This window comes from Cebus imitator, unplaced genomic scaffold (genome assembly GCF_001604975.1).
Source record: "Cebus imitator isolate Cc_AM_T3 unplaced genomic scaffold, Cebus_imitator-1.0 Scaffold339, whole genome shotgun sequence".
NCBI lineage: Eukaryota > Metazoa > Chordata > Mammalia > Primates > Cebidae > Cebus > Cebus imitator.
The window spans coordinates 79,532-92,802 of NW_016107654.1; the positions used below are offsets into that span (position 1 = coordinate 79,532).

The window sequence follows — 13,271 nt, forward strand, 5'->3', positions numbered from 1 at the left end:
AGAACGGGTTTTTGGATCTCACACGAGATGGAATTTTTGGGGAGTTACAGTCTAGTGGCATTAAGAGAGTTTATTAGCCACTACTCAGTTACAGAGCAGGGAGTCCTCAGAAAGCAAGAGGAGGAACGCACCTGTTTTAAAGAAAAAAAAACTTTTTAAAGACAGTTTTACTTTAGTCACAATGACATGATCTCGGCTCACAACAACCTCTGCTTCCTGGGTTTAAGGATTCTCCTTCCTCTACCTCCCAAGTAGTTATTACAGGTGTGCACCACCATGACCAGCTAATATTTTTCTATTTCTCTTCCATTTTTACTTTTTTATTAATTTTTTAAATTCAGTGCCCTTAGAGACTGCCAAAAATTGCAAATGCCAACTGTATTTCCAGTCGTCATGGCAGGGTATTGGGAAAAGTTTTCAATTACCAATAACCGTGAATCAGATAAACCTCATTGGCTATGATACTGCCACTGTGCAAAGCTATTTTTTGTATTCTTAGTAGAGACTGGGTTTCACCATGTTGGCCATGCTGGTGTCTAACCCCTGGCCTCAAGTGATCCACCCTCCTCGGCCTCCCAAAGTACTGGGATTATAAGTATGAGCCACTGCACCCTGGCCTTAGTGTTTGTTTATCTAGGTTGTTAAGAATAGTGTTGTCTCTTATAAAGGATTGTGATCAGTTTGTGTCAGGCTATTAGTATTGTTACTTTTCTATGTCACTATTAACAATAATTTATCAGTGTACTATTATCTTTAGAGTAAAACTTATTTTTACATTAAGAATGCTTTTTGCTTAAAGTACTGGTATATTTTTATAAGTTTTGGGTCTTTATTTAGTTATTAACTTGTTCCTGCAACCACAAATATTTTATAACCAAAGGTGGTCAACCCCTAAATATATAATCCAACAACTTCAACATGTGTCTATGTGTGTGCGTGTGCGTGTGTGTGTGTGACAGGGTCTCACTCTGTCTCCCAGGCTTGAATGCAATGGTGTGATCATGGCTGGCTCACTGCAGCCTCAAACTCATGGGCTCAAGCGATCCTCCCGCCTCAGCCTCCTGGGTAGCTAGGGTCACAGGCGTGCGCCACCACGCCAGCTAATTTTTATATTTTTTGTAGACATGAGGGTCTCGCTATTTTCCCAGGCTGATCTTGAACTCCTGATCTCAAGCGATCCTCCCGTTTTGGCCTTCCAGAGTGCTGGGATTACACTCATGAGCCCTACACCCTGCCCAGATTTAACTTTTATTTAAAATAAAGTCACTGTGGTTAAGATGCCTCTGAGAGTTTTGCATTTTAAATGTGAAGGCTATGTTGACTGAATTTTTCCATCAGCTATAAAATGTGCATCCATATTTATTTCATTCCTATGGTTTCCAATCAATTGTCCCTTCTTCCTTTTTAGAAACACACGGGCTGGTGGGCTCCGTGTCATCTTGCATTTCCAGAACGATGGCACTGAACACTGGGCACTCCGACTTCAAGTGGTACAGCAAGATGGCCACAAGAGGGCCCATGCAGTACCGCCGGCCACCAGCAGAGGGCGTGCTGGAGCAAGGCGGCATAACTGCCTAACAGCCAAGCTCCTCTAACAATCAGAAGCCCGGCTTTACCTAGGCTTACAACTTGAGATATCACACAAGAAAGGGTCTTGGGTTTACAGTTTTAGAAATTACATGTGAAAGGGTCTTGGGTTTACAGTTTTAGAAATTACATGTGAAAGGGTCTTGGGTTTACAGTTTTAGAAATTACATGTGAAAGCGTCTTGGTCCATGGAGTAGGTGTGGGGTGGGGGTTTGAACTTGTTTAAGTAAAAACAATGCCTTCGGGAAAGACTCCCCCAATCCATGCCTGTGATCTATAGGAGGGCGATTAAGGTGAAGCCAAGTCGGCCAGCCTTTACTTCTATTGAAATGCAGTGTGGAAGTCAAGGGGGAGGTGATCTTAGATGCTTGGGTCTCCTTCCTCACTAGGTTACCTCCTCTCTGCATACGGCCACTCTCCCACGTGGGCTACTTTCCAGTCTCACTCACAATCGCTCTGAGCGACTGTGGAAAAAGACAGCTATGGAGCCTCTCCCTTCTCCAAGTCACTCTGCTGATAGACCTGCATAACTCATCTCACTGAACCCTATACCGCCCTGGGAAGAATACCTCTGCCACTGTATTTTAGACAAAGACTATGAGGTGGTCAGGCACCGGGGCTCACACCTATAGTCCCAGCACTCTGGGAGACTGAGGCAGGTGGATCATGACAACAGGAGTTCACTGTTGGAAACAATGGATTTCAATCCATGAGAAATAATATTATTGCAGAGGGCTCCAGAATAATGATCTCAAAGGAGCACTAAAAAGCTAGCAGAATGAAAAACCCCCTTTTCTCCAGGTCAGAGATGTGAGGAAAATCTGCAAGGAGGAAGTCATGCCCTTGGCATAGAAGCAGCTTGTTCCTTGGGAAAAGAGGTAGATCTGGAAAAGCAGGCCAAAGTTGGACAGTAAGCCAAAAAGAAATATTGCTGAGCAGAGTCAAGAGGCTGGGGACTTGAGCATACATTTTGGGAGTACCCATAGATGACAAATGGAGAAACACGTCATAAACCCAGCTTCAAATGGCGTTTTGGCATAAAATTATTTTGCTGCCCAAACTGACATTTAATTTTGGTCGAAATGAAATAGACATACCAGCCGTCAACTTTTAACCATGTAATTAACCAGCTCTGAATAATGCCATGTCTTTTTACTTTAATGTTCTTTTGAAAATGGGTAATAAATGAACAATGTGCCTGGCCACAGTTTATTTCTAAGTAGAATTCTTTTCCTTCAAAAATTCTGGTTGGAAAATGTGCAAAACCTTTATACAGAAAATTATATAACAATATTGAGAAAAAAATAAAGACCAAAACACATGGAGAAGAAAACATTTATGAATCAGAAGAATCAATGGTACAAAGATTTCAAGTTCCCATTATAGCAGGTATAACTAAAAACAAAACAAAACAAATTTTCAATTATTCCAAACTGATTCAACACAATTCCAATCAAAATCCTTACAGGTATTCTTATGGAACATCACAGCCAATTCTAAAATATATGTGGAAATGCACAGGGCCCACTGCTACACATAACCAAGATTTATTATCCACTGAATATCAAGACATAAAACTTGACAAGTGATTCTCAAACTTTTCGGTTTGACATTCCTGTAAATATTGAGATTCTAAAATGCTTTAGTTAACATGGGTTATAGCTATTACATTTATCCCATTAAAAATTAAAACAGGAAATTTTATTTATTTATTGAGAAGGAGTCTCCCTCTGTCACCCAGGCTAAAGTGTGTGGCACGATCTCGGCTCACTGTAACCTCTGCTTCCCAGGTTCCAGCAATTCTCCTGCCTCAGCCTCCCAAGTAGTTGGGATTATGAGCATGTGCCACCACATCCCACTAATTTTTTATTTTTAGTAGAGATAGGGTTTCACCATGTTGCCCAGGCTGCTCTTGAACTCCTGACCTCAGGTGATCTGCCCACCTCAACCTTCCAAAGTGCTGGGATTACAGGCATGAGCCACCATGCCCGGCCAAAACAGGAAAGTTTTAAATATCAATTCATTCATTTAAAAATAAAAAGAAATCTATTGTATGCTAACATAAATAACAGTTTAATGAAAAATCACTGTTTTCCAAAACAAATAAAAAAAGATGAGTGAGCAGAGTGGCACTTTTTGACATTTTTGGAAATCACCTTTATTTGGGAGACAGCTTTGTTTTCTTATCTGCTTCTGCATTCAATCTGTTGCAACATTGCATTTCATGTGGCCTCTGGAAAACCCTATTGTACACTTGTGGGAGAATGAGTCTGAGGCAAAAAATCACCAAGTGTTGCTATCAAAATAGTTTTGACCTGGCCAACAGCCCGCTCTGAAAGGGTCTCAGGAATAGAAGAGGCAGGCAAATCCTTGTATATTCAAACACCTGATTTGTGACCAAGGAAGCTCTACAGAGTGGGAGGCGATGGTCTTTTCAATAAATGGAACTAAACAACATCAACATCATCATCATCATCATCATCATCATCATCATCATCATGTGTCATCTAGGAAAACAAACTGACCCCATCTCACACCACACACACAAAAATTCCAGAGACTGTTGATTAAAATGTGAAAGGCAAACAACAGCAAATAATGTACAGTATCTTCTCACAGGGATACAAAAACTCCTAATTACAAAGGAAAAGTCAGAAATGTTCAACTACATTTAAAACAAGATTTTCTTTAATCAGAGAGATGGAAATCAAAACTACAATGAGGTATCATCCCACTCAAGCTGAAACGGCTTTTATCAAAAAGACAGGCAAGACAGATGATGGTGAGGATATGGGGAAAAAGGAACCCTTGTATACTGTTGTTGGGAATGTAAATTACTACAATTGCTATGTGGAGTTTCCTCAAAAAAAAAAACTAAAAATAGAACTACTGCGTGATCCAGCAATCCCACTGCTGGGTATACACCCAAAAGAAAGGAAATGAGTACATAGAAGAGATTCCTGCACTCCCATGCTTACTGCAGCACTATTCACAATAGCCAAAATATGGAATTAACCTAAGTGTCCATCAATAGATGAATGGATAAAGAAAATGTACTTATACACAATGCAGTACTATTGAGCCATCAAAATGAATGCAATCCTGCCATTTGCAACAACATGGATAAAACTGGAGGATGTCATGGTAAGTGAAATAAGCCAGGCACAGAAAGACAAACATTGTACTTTCTCACCCATATGTGGGAGCTAAAGAAAAAAAATTGAACCCATATAGACAGAGTAGAGGACAAGAAGGGAAGTGGGAAAAAAGGAGGGATGGGTGAATGGGTACAAAAATACAGTTAACAAGAGTGAGTAAGTCTAGTGTTCAGTAGCACAACAGGGCAACACAGTTAACAGTAATTTATTTTGTATTTCAAAATAACTAATAGACTAGAATTGGAATATTCCTAACATGAATAAATGATAAATGCTTCAAGTGATGAGGTACTCTACCCTAATCTGATAATTATGCATTGTATGCTTGCATCAAAATGCCACATCTACCCCATAAATATGTATGGTTATTATGTATCTGTAATAATTAAGATTAAAATTAAAAATTTTTCTGTTAGTGAAGAGATACCTTTAAGAGAATAAAAAGGCTAGCCACCAGCTAGTAAAAGATAACAGCAACACAGAGATGGGGCAGGGAGGGGAGGGGATCAATATATTTATCCCTTATACAAACCAATTAAACAAAAAACACCTGTCAGAAAATTAGGCAAAAGACTTAAGACTTCAATGAGCTCTTCAAACAGAAGACATCCAAATGGCAAAAAAATAAAATAAAATAAAAATCCATATTAAAAGGCTGTTCAACCCCATTAGTAATCAGAGAAATGTAAATTAAACCAAACTGGAGTGTTAATTAGTACAACCACTTTAAGAAACTGTTCTGTCATTTCTAATATCATTAAACACTCATCTACCCCATGACCTAGAAATCCACTCCTAGACATATACCCAAGAGAAATAAGTATATATAAGAATGTTCATAGCAGCTTAATTCATAATATCTAGAACCAATCAATGAGAAAATGAATAAACAAAGTGTAATATGATCATACAACAGAACTCAACAAGAAAAAAAGAATAACCAACAACTTGGATAAACTGCAAAAAAACATGCTGAGCAAAAGAAGCCAGACACAGTAGAGTCCATACTATCTGAGCTCATTTATGTGAAGTTCAAAAACAAGCAAAACACATGTATGGTGGCTGAAGTCAAAACATTGTGAACAGAATAGCAGCTTCTTTCTGGAAAAGAGTGTGAGATAACTTTCTGGGGTCCTGGAAATATTCTATATCTGGGTAGTGGTTACATAGATACATTTATATGTAAAATATTCTTTCAGGTTGTACATTTTCATATTTTATTGTGTATGACATATACCTCAGTTATACACAAAAACTCATTATGTACCTTTTAGAATGGTTAATACAATTTAACAGATTAACAATTCTAAGCCTTGGCAAAGAGGTGGATAAGCAAGAATGCTCACACATTGTTGGTAGGAATCTAAACTAATGCAACCACTTTGGAAAACAGTGTGGCAATACTAAGTAAAACTGAAGATATACAAAAAATGTTTATAGCAGCAGTATTCGTAATTGCTCTAAACTGGAGACAAATATCCATCAGTAAGAGAGTGAATTCTGGGCATGGTGGCTGACAACTGTAATCCCTGTACTTTGGGAGGCCAAGGCAGGTGGATCACCTGAGGTCAGGTTTACTTAGTTGTAACTATATGCTCAGCTCTACACATAACAAGGCCCAAATTCACCTGCCATTTTGCCTCCCACAGAAAGAACCACTGGAAAGATCACTCCTTTAAGAGCTTGTCCACTCCAAATCACACCTGACATTCAGAGAAGCTTAAGAAACACTGGAGAGGTGTGGCACGCTGCCAGGCAGTACTATCTGATGTGAAAAATATATAGAAAGAAAACTATCAATGTCCTCTTGCTATCAGAATGTCCCAATTCTTTCCCCTCTCCCTAGGGGAAAAAAATTCTTTTTTAACCTCATATAAAGCAAAATTATGTGATTTCCTTGCCATCTCTCATGACAGAGAATCTAGTCATAGGTGAGTTATGTCATCATAATACAGACTGTTTTCAAACTCATCCCTCAAAGGAAGAGGATCAGTGAGGAGTATGGGTATTTACCTATAGCATTCACTGCCTGGTCTTATTTCCAACTGAAAGTACATATGGAAGACTTTGTGATTCCAGTATTATAAAGTACAACCTCTTGAACTTGTTCCCTTCCAAGGAACAGAGAGTCTATCTGAACCCACTCCGTAAACGAAGATGCTCCAGTTTGTGCTGTGTGGTAATTCGTGGTGTCATTTTCCTCAACCCTTTCCATTATGTGGCAAATATCTACAAGAATCATGTTTTCTAAATATGTAAAGCACATGTTATCAAATCTTATAATAAAAATAAAACAGAAAAACAAAAGGACAAAGTATAACTTAAATGACTACATTCAATTACCATAGAACTTTAATTTTTTAACTAGTCAAAAATATATCCACTGTATTATTTCAACTATATGACTCTTCTGAAAAAGTAAAACTATGAAGATAGAAAAGATGAGTGTTTGGAGTTGCTAGGAAGAAAGGGAGAGATGAATAGGCATAGTATTGGGAATTTTTAGGGCAGTGAAACTGTTCTATCATATTAAAATAATAGATACATGTAATTATACATTTGTCCAAATTCACAGAATGTGCAGTATTAAGAATGAAGCCTTATGTCAACTATGAACTTTGAATGATTATAATGTGTCAGTGCAGGTTCAGCAGTTGTAACAAATGTACCACTTTGGTGGAAAATACTAATAATGGGAAGGGCCATGCATGCGTGTGAGGCATGGAAAATAATGAGAAATCTCTTTATCTTCCTCTCAGTTTTGCTGTGAAACTAAAACTGCTCTAAGAAATAAAGTTATTAATCTAAAAAAGATACTCATTGTCTATGCATCCCAGGATTTCCAGAACAAAAACTAAAATGAAAAATAAAAGATATTCACTGAACCTGTTATGATGACATATTTAAGCAAGACATGGTGACCCCCAAAATTGGAGATCATTGAAGACCAAAGTAATAGCATGTAGGCATTATTTCTCAAATTGAAGTAAACAAAATATGTAAAACAAATTAATTGCATGCTCAGGAAAGAAAATATTGATAAAATGATTATTTTATTTCACAATTCTAAACAGGGATTTAGCACAATATGAAAACTAGATTATTCATGTAATGAAAACAAAATAATTTTTATTCTAATTTTAACTCAGAAATTATTAGGCTTATTTTATTTAACAATTCTACTGAAAGGCTAAAGAGATAAGGAGGACAGATTGTAATTCCCTAATACAGATATGGTAACTACAAAAAAAAAAAAAACCTGTTAGTCACCAAAATACAAAAAAAGTAACCGGCATTGCAACTAAGGATGGATCATACAAAAGAAACTGGTACCAAGTTAACTTATCTTATAATTTGCTATAAAATGAAATTTTAAAACAACACCAAAAATTAAGTTGGGTCTAAAACGTTTGTGCAGAAAAGATTTCATATAGCAGGCAAAAGACATCCTTAGAAAGGCCCGCGCGCAAGGCTGGCCCCTTGGCGGGTGTTTACGAAATTAAAATTGAGAGGGTTCCCACCATTCCTTGAGAAGAATGCCTCATTGTGTCTCAAGTGTGTATTAAACAATGTGGTTACTCTGAACAGATGCTTTCCTTCTGGGAGTCTGGAATTTGGGTACATGCGAGGGAGAGTAACCTCCATTTAAGAAACTTGGGTAATGAGTCTCTAATGAGATTCTGGTACTAGTAGACATCACTGCACATGTTGTCAAAATGTGAGGCTGGGAGAATTAAGCAGATCCTGGGAACGCCACAGGATAAAACTCCTGGAAACTTATACCTGGTTTCCTCCTAACTTGACCACATGAACAATTTCCCTCTAATTTCGCCTGTATGCTTTCATTGTAATAAATTAAAGATCTGAGTATGATTATTTTCTGAGTCCTGTGAGACCTTCTACTGAATCACCAATCCTAGGGGTTGGTCTGGAAGCCCTTGACATAAATGTATCATATAGATTTTTATTAAGTTGATAATAATATATGTGAATGTCATCAGATGGTTATTTCACAGAATGTTTCCCTAATCTGTTTTTCTTTTATTTTCTTTTTTCTCCTTGATATTTCGCTTGGAGATTCTGGTATTTCTGTATCTAATTGAATAAAGCCATAAAAGAAATAAATAAAACAATTATTTCAGAAAATAATGTGAAATAAGCAGAAATCCTAGTTTAACCAGAATTAAAAAAAAAAAAAAGAGAATCTTGATGATTGACAGTATGTTCTACAATATGAATGTTCCTTAAAAGAAAAAAATAAAATAAAAGGTAGTCAATTTTCTGCAATTCAATTGGGGCTTAATTTCTTTTTATGACAATTGTGCATGCCAGGTGCTGTAGATCACACTAGTAAAATCCTAGCATTTTGGGAGGCTGAAGCAGAAGGATTACTTGAGCTCAGAAGTTCCAGGCCAGCCTGGGCAATATAGTGAGACCTCATCTAAAAAATACACACATACATACATACGTACATACATACATATGTTAAAAAGAAAAATAGCTAAGCATGGTGGTGTATGCCTGTAGTCCCAGGTACTTGGGAGGCTGAGGTGAAAGGATCATTTAAGGCCAGAAAGCAGAAGTTGCAGGGAGCCAAGACTGCACCACTACATTCAAGTTCTAGCAACAGAGGGAGACAATGTCTCAAAAAGAAACAGATAAACAAACAAATCAATTGATAAATAATTATGTATCCAGCTAGATGTAATCACACATGACTATGGTCCCAGCTACTCAGGAGAACGAGGTAGGAGGACTGATTAAGCCCAGAAGCAAGGCTACTACAGTGAGCTGTAATTGTACCACTGAACAGACACTGTATTCTAGCCTGGGCAACATAGAGAGACCCCATTTCTTATAATAATAATAATAATTAATTAATTAAGTAAGTAACTTGTATAACTGGAGGACTCAGCATTCAAGTAACCTGCTTACCTGGAAAAAAACATATGACCACTGAGTAAAGTACAACAGTCTACTACTGATCATAGAGCTCCTTTTACTTGCTTCTAATCTTTTTATTTCTTATAAAACAAGAAACATGGTTCACCCATTAAAGGCAGTTCATCACAGAACAAGTCAAAAAGTCAAAAGAACTGCATCCAAACTGTAGGATGTGTTATCCACTGCTCCCTGCAAATAGTGGATTTGGTCATAAAGAATCAGCAGGACTTTTAACTTATTAGTGTGTACATATGCATGTGCAAGAGCATATGTATGTGTGTGTATATGTGCACGTGCACGTGTGTGCGTGTAAACAATGACAGATAAAACCATTTTGCTTATGTAACAATATGTAACATAACTTGTACTTCTCAGGAAGGAATTGTTTTTCTGTCTTCTGCACTCAGTAGGTATCTCCAAAACATAATCTCCAATTTGTATGGGTGCACGCTGGTTCAATTTTACAGTTCTTATTGTCATTTACTTACAGTAAGACAAAGGGATTGTTGAGCTCCCAGTTCTAGTTACTTTCTTAGTGACAAAAATTAATACATGACACAGTTCACTCTTGAACAGCAAGGGTTCGAACTGCAGAGGTTTACTTATATGCAGATTTTCTTCTGCCTCTGAAATCCATAGATGAAGACCTTTGTGAGGATCCACTTGTTTTATGAAAAGTCAATATGTCTTCTGATGATTTTCTTTCCAACAGCTTCATTTCTCTAGCTTACTTTGTTGTAAGAACACAGTATATAATAATGCAGCACAAATAAAATAGGTTTTAATGGACAGTTTATGTTATCAGGAAGGTTTCCAGTCAATGGTGGGTTACTAGTAGCTAAGATAGGGAAATTAAAAGTTATACTCAGATTTCAACTGCACAAAGATTAGAGTCCCTAACCGCCACATTATTCATGGGTCAGCTATAATTATTTATTTACTAAATGCAAACAATTTATTATAAAAATAAAATGGAAGATCCTTGTGTATAATAAGTTCAATTTTTTATAATGTCACTATGGAGAAAACATACAATATACTAACAATATTTTTTCTTATTTATGCAAAAAATATTATATAGAATTTTAGGGATTGTAATTAAGTAAATGATTTTTTTCAAACAATACTGTTTCAGATTATAAATTAGATACAACTAACTTCTTAAATAACTCTGAATTCCAAACTAAAGAAGTTAAATTTTGAAAATTAATTTACATACATGTATATACATACATTTATATTTGCAATTTACACATATTTTTTAACTGGTCTCTTTCCATTAAAACTACCTTAATCTTACATCTGACTTTCTCTTTTATCAAGAGTAGGACCAAGATAAGTGAGAAATTTAGTATCAGAAATCTTACTTGCCTCGAAGTATCTTATTTTTACTTTCCAAAATTTGGTGTCAAATTCTATGTATAAAAAATTTATAAATAAAATTGCTATTTTAATACTAAAATAAAAAATACTTACCAAACATATTAAATTCTTAAATCATTTCAGCAATATCAACACTAATACCAGAACTTTAGTTCCTGTCCCATACACTTCAAAATTTTAAGCTTTACAAGTTTATTAATCTTTTAATTAAAGAAAAAAAGTGAAGTACTCATAAATGGAAGGAGCACAGCTCAGTATATTAACTATAGTTAGCTGGACATCATGCAAAGTATCCCACACTCAGAACAAGTCCTTGCTCTGTAACCAATAGGTATTTGTGTTCAGACAAGTTGCTCCTCTTAGGCTCCATGGTTTCTTCTAAAAAATAAGGATTTTGCTAACTTACTTCACTAGGTTGTTAGGAAGATGTAATGAGATTACATGCTTAAATGTTCAGAGAAATAGTAAAGCAATGGAATTATTTATTCTTAAACTTTATTGCTGAAACTATTTTAAAGTCCCAAATGAAGCTTGATGTGTGTTTTTCCATAGGTTCTAATATTCAAATGTTACAGGTTTCATAAAATGTTAAGTGCTAATTTTGTTTATTAGTTGTATTGTGGCTTGTATTTCAGGGCATTTTTGCTAATTCAAAACTTGTAACTAAATTTATATATAAATATCCGATTAAAATAGATAACATAATTGTCCCCTATTACTGAGCTCATCAATCACAGCAAGAGCAGAAAATTAACAGATGTCAAAACCTGGCTTGGACAACCACCACTCCTTCTCTACCTCCTCAAACTCCGAGTCAGCACATCTGTGCCAGGATGCTGGATCTCCATGGTCCGCTCCAAATACCAGACAAGAAAAAAACCCTGCTTTTTTTTTTTTTCAGGTTTATGAAGGAATTGCAAGTTGACATTTTCCCATTTCCAAGACATGTACTAACAATATATTTGCATGTAACATCCCATATGTTACTCAGCTATGTTCTCCTTTCATAGATCACTGTACATCAATAGTTTTATAGTGATAATCACAATTTCAATATCAGGCATCTCCTGTTGCGGTTTGACTCACACTGCTTCCTTGGAGCTGGTCAACAAATAGTCAAATGACCTTCTCGGGCAATGCAAAATATGGAATGCTTTATGAATCTGTATGCCATCCTTAGGCGGCAGCCACGCTTATGCTTATCTGCTCTCTATTGATCCAATATTAAAGTATGTGCTGCTGAAACAGGGACAAAGCCCTGTTTTATACATGGATACTCATGAGTCATAGATGAAGCTTAGCTCTGTTCAATCCAACTCACCTACCTGAGATTCAGAGAATTTTATCTACTGCCTTCCTGTGAGGTGGAACTTTAAAATATATTTAAAACTTGAGGTAGATATGCAAGTGGCCTGGGAGATCTTTATTATTGTAGAAATGGATTACTTGAAGGGCCAACTGCAAGTTGGTTCCCAGTGCTCTGTGGAAAGATAACAGAACCTTCTGCTGTCTAACCAAAGCTGCTGCACAAGATATAAAAAAGCCTCAAGATACAAATCTGATAGCAAAAGGGAAAGGGAAATCTAATCTCTTCCTGCAACATTTGAACATCTCTGACTGGTGGGAACAATCTCAACTAAAATTTGTTAGAGAAAACAGCAATAGGGGTCTCAAAAGATAACTTACCATGAAGGTCTGGGCTAAGTCTACCTAAGATGTGGGCTCCAAATAATGTTTTTAGTATAGGGAAGCATCAATTTGCTTACATTTGTTTGGGTAAAGCTAGGAGGCCTGGCTCCCAGAGAAGGGTGCTAGGAACAATGGCTGAGCATAAGTACATAAACTAATAAACACTGTAGCTTTGAAGTCTATGTATGATTCACCATGAAAACTGCGGGGTCTGAATCAGTAAATGCATCCTAGTGGCCAAGGTCAATCATTATCAGATTGCAGGACCAGTTACAATGGCATCAATACAGCAAGTGAATCCATGGAAACAGAATTAGAATGGCCATTTTTCCCCCTTCTGACTTGTAAAGAAAGATTGCCTTCCTTGGACTTAGAAAACATCTTAGTTTCGGGCCGGGCGCGGTGGCTCACGCCTGTAATCCCAGCACTTTGGGAGGCCGAGGCGGGTGGATCACGAGGTCAAGAGATCAAGACCATCCTGGTCAACATGGTGAAACCCCGTCTCTACTA

At 36.8% G+C, this 13,271-nt stretch overlaps 1 non-coding gene across 1 annotated transcript; it reads right to left on the reverse strand.

Annotated features, from left to right (window-relative positions):
- Positions 1 to 342: 342 nt before the first annotated feature.
- LOC119467847 lies at positions 343 to 482 on the reverse strand. The gene has a single exon (XR_005196477.1). It is a non-coding gene; the product is annotated as a U4 spliceosomal RNA (small nuclear RNA).
- Positions 483 to 13,271: the final 12,789 nt, after the last annotated feature.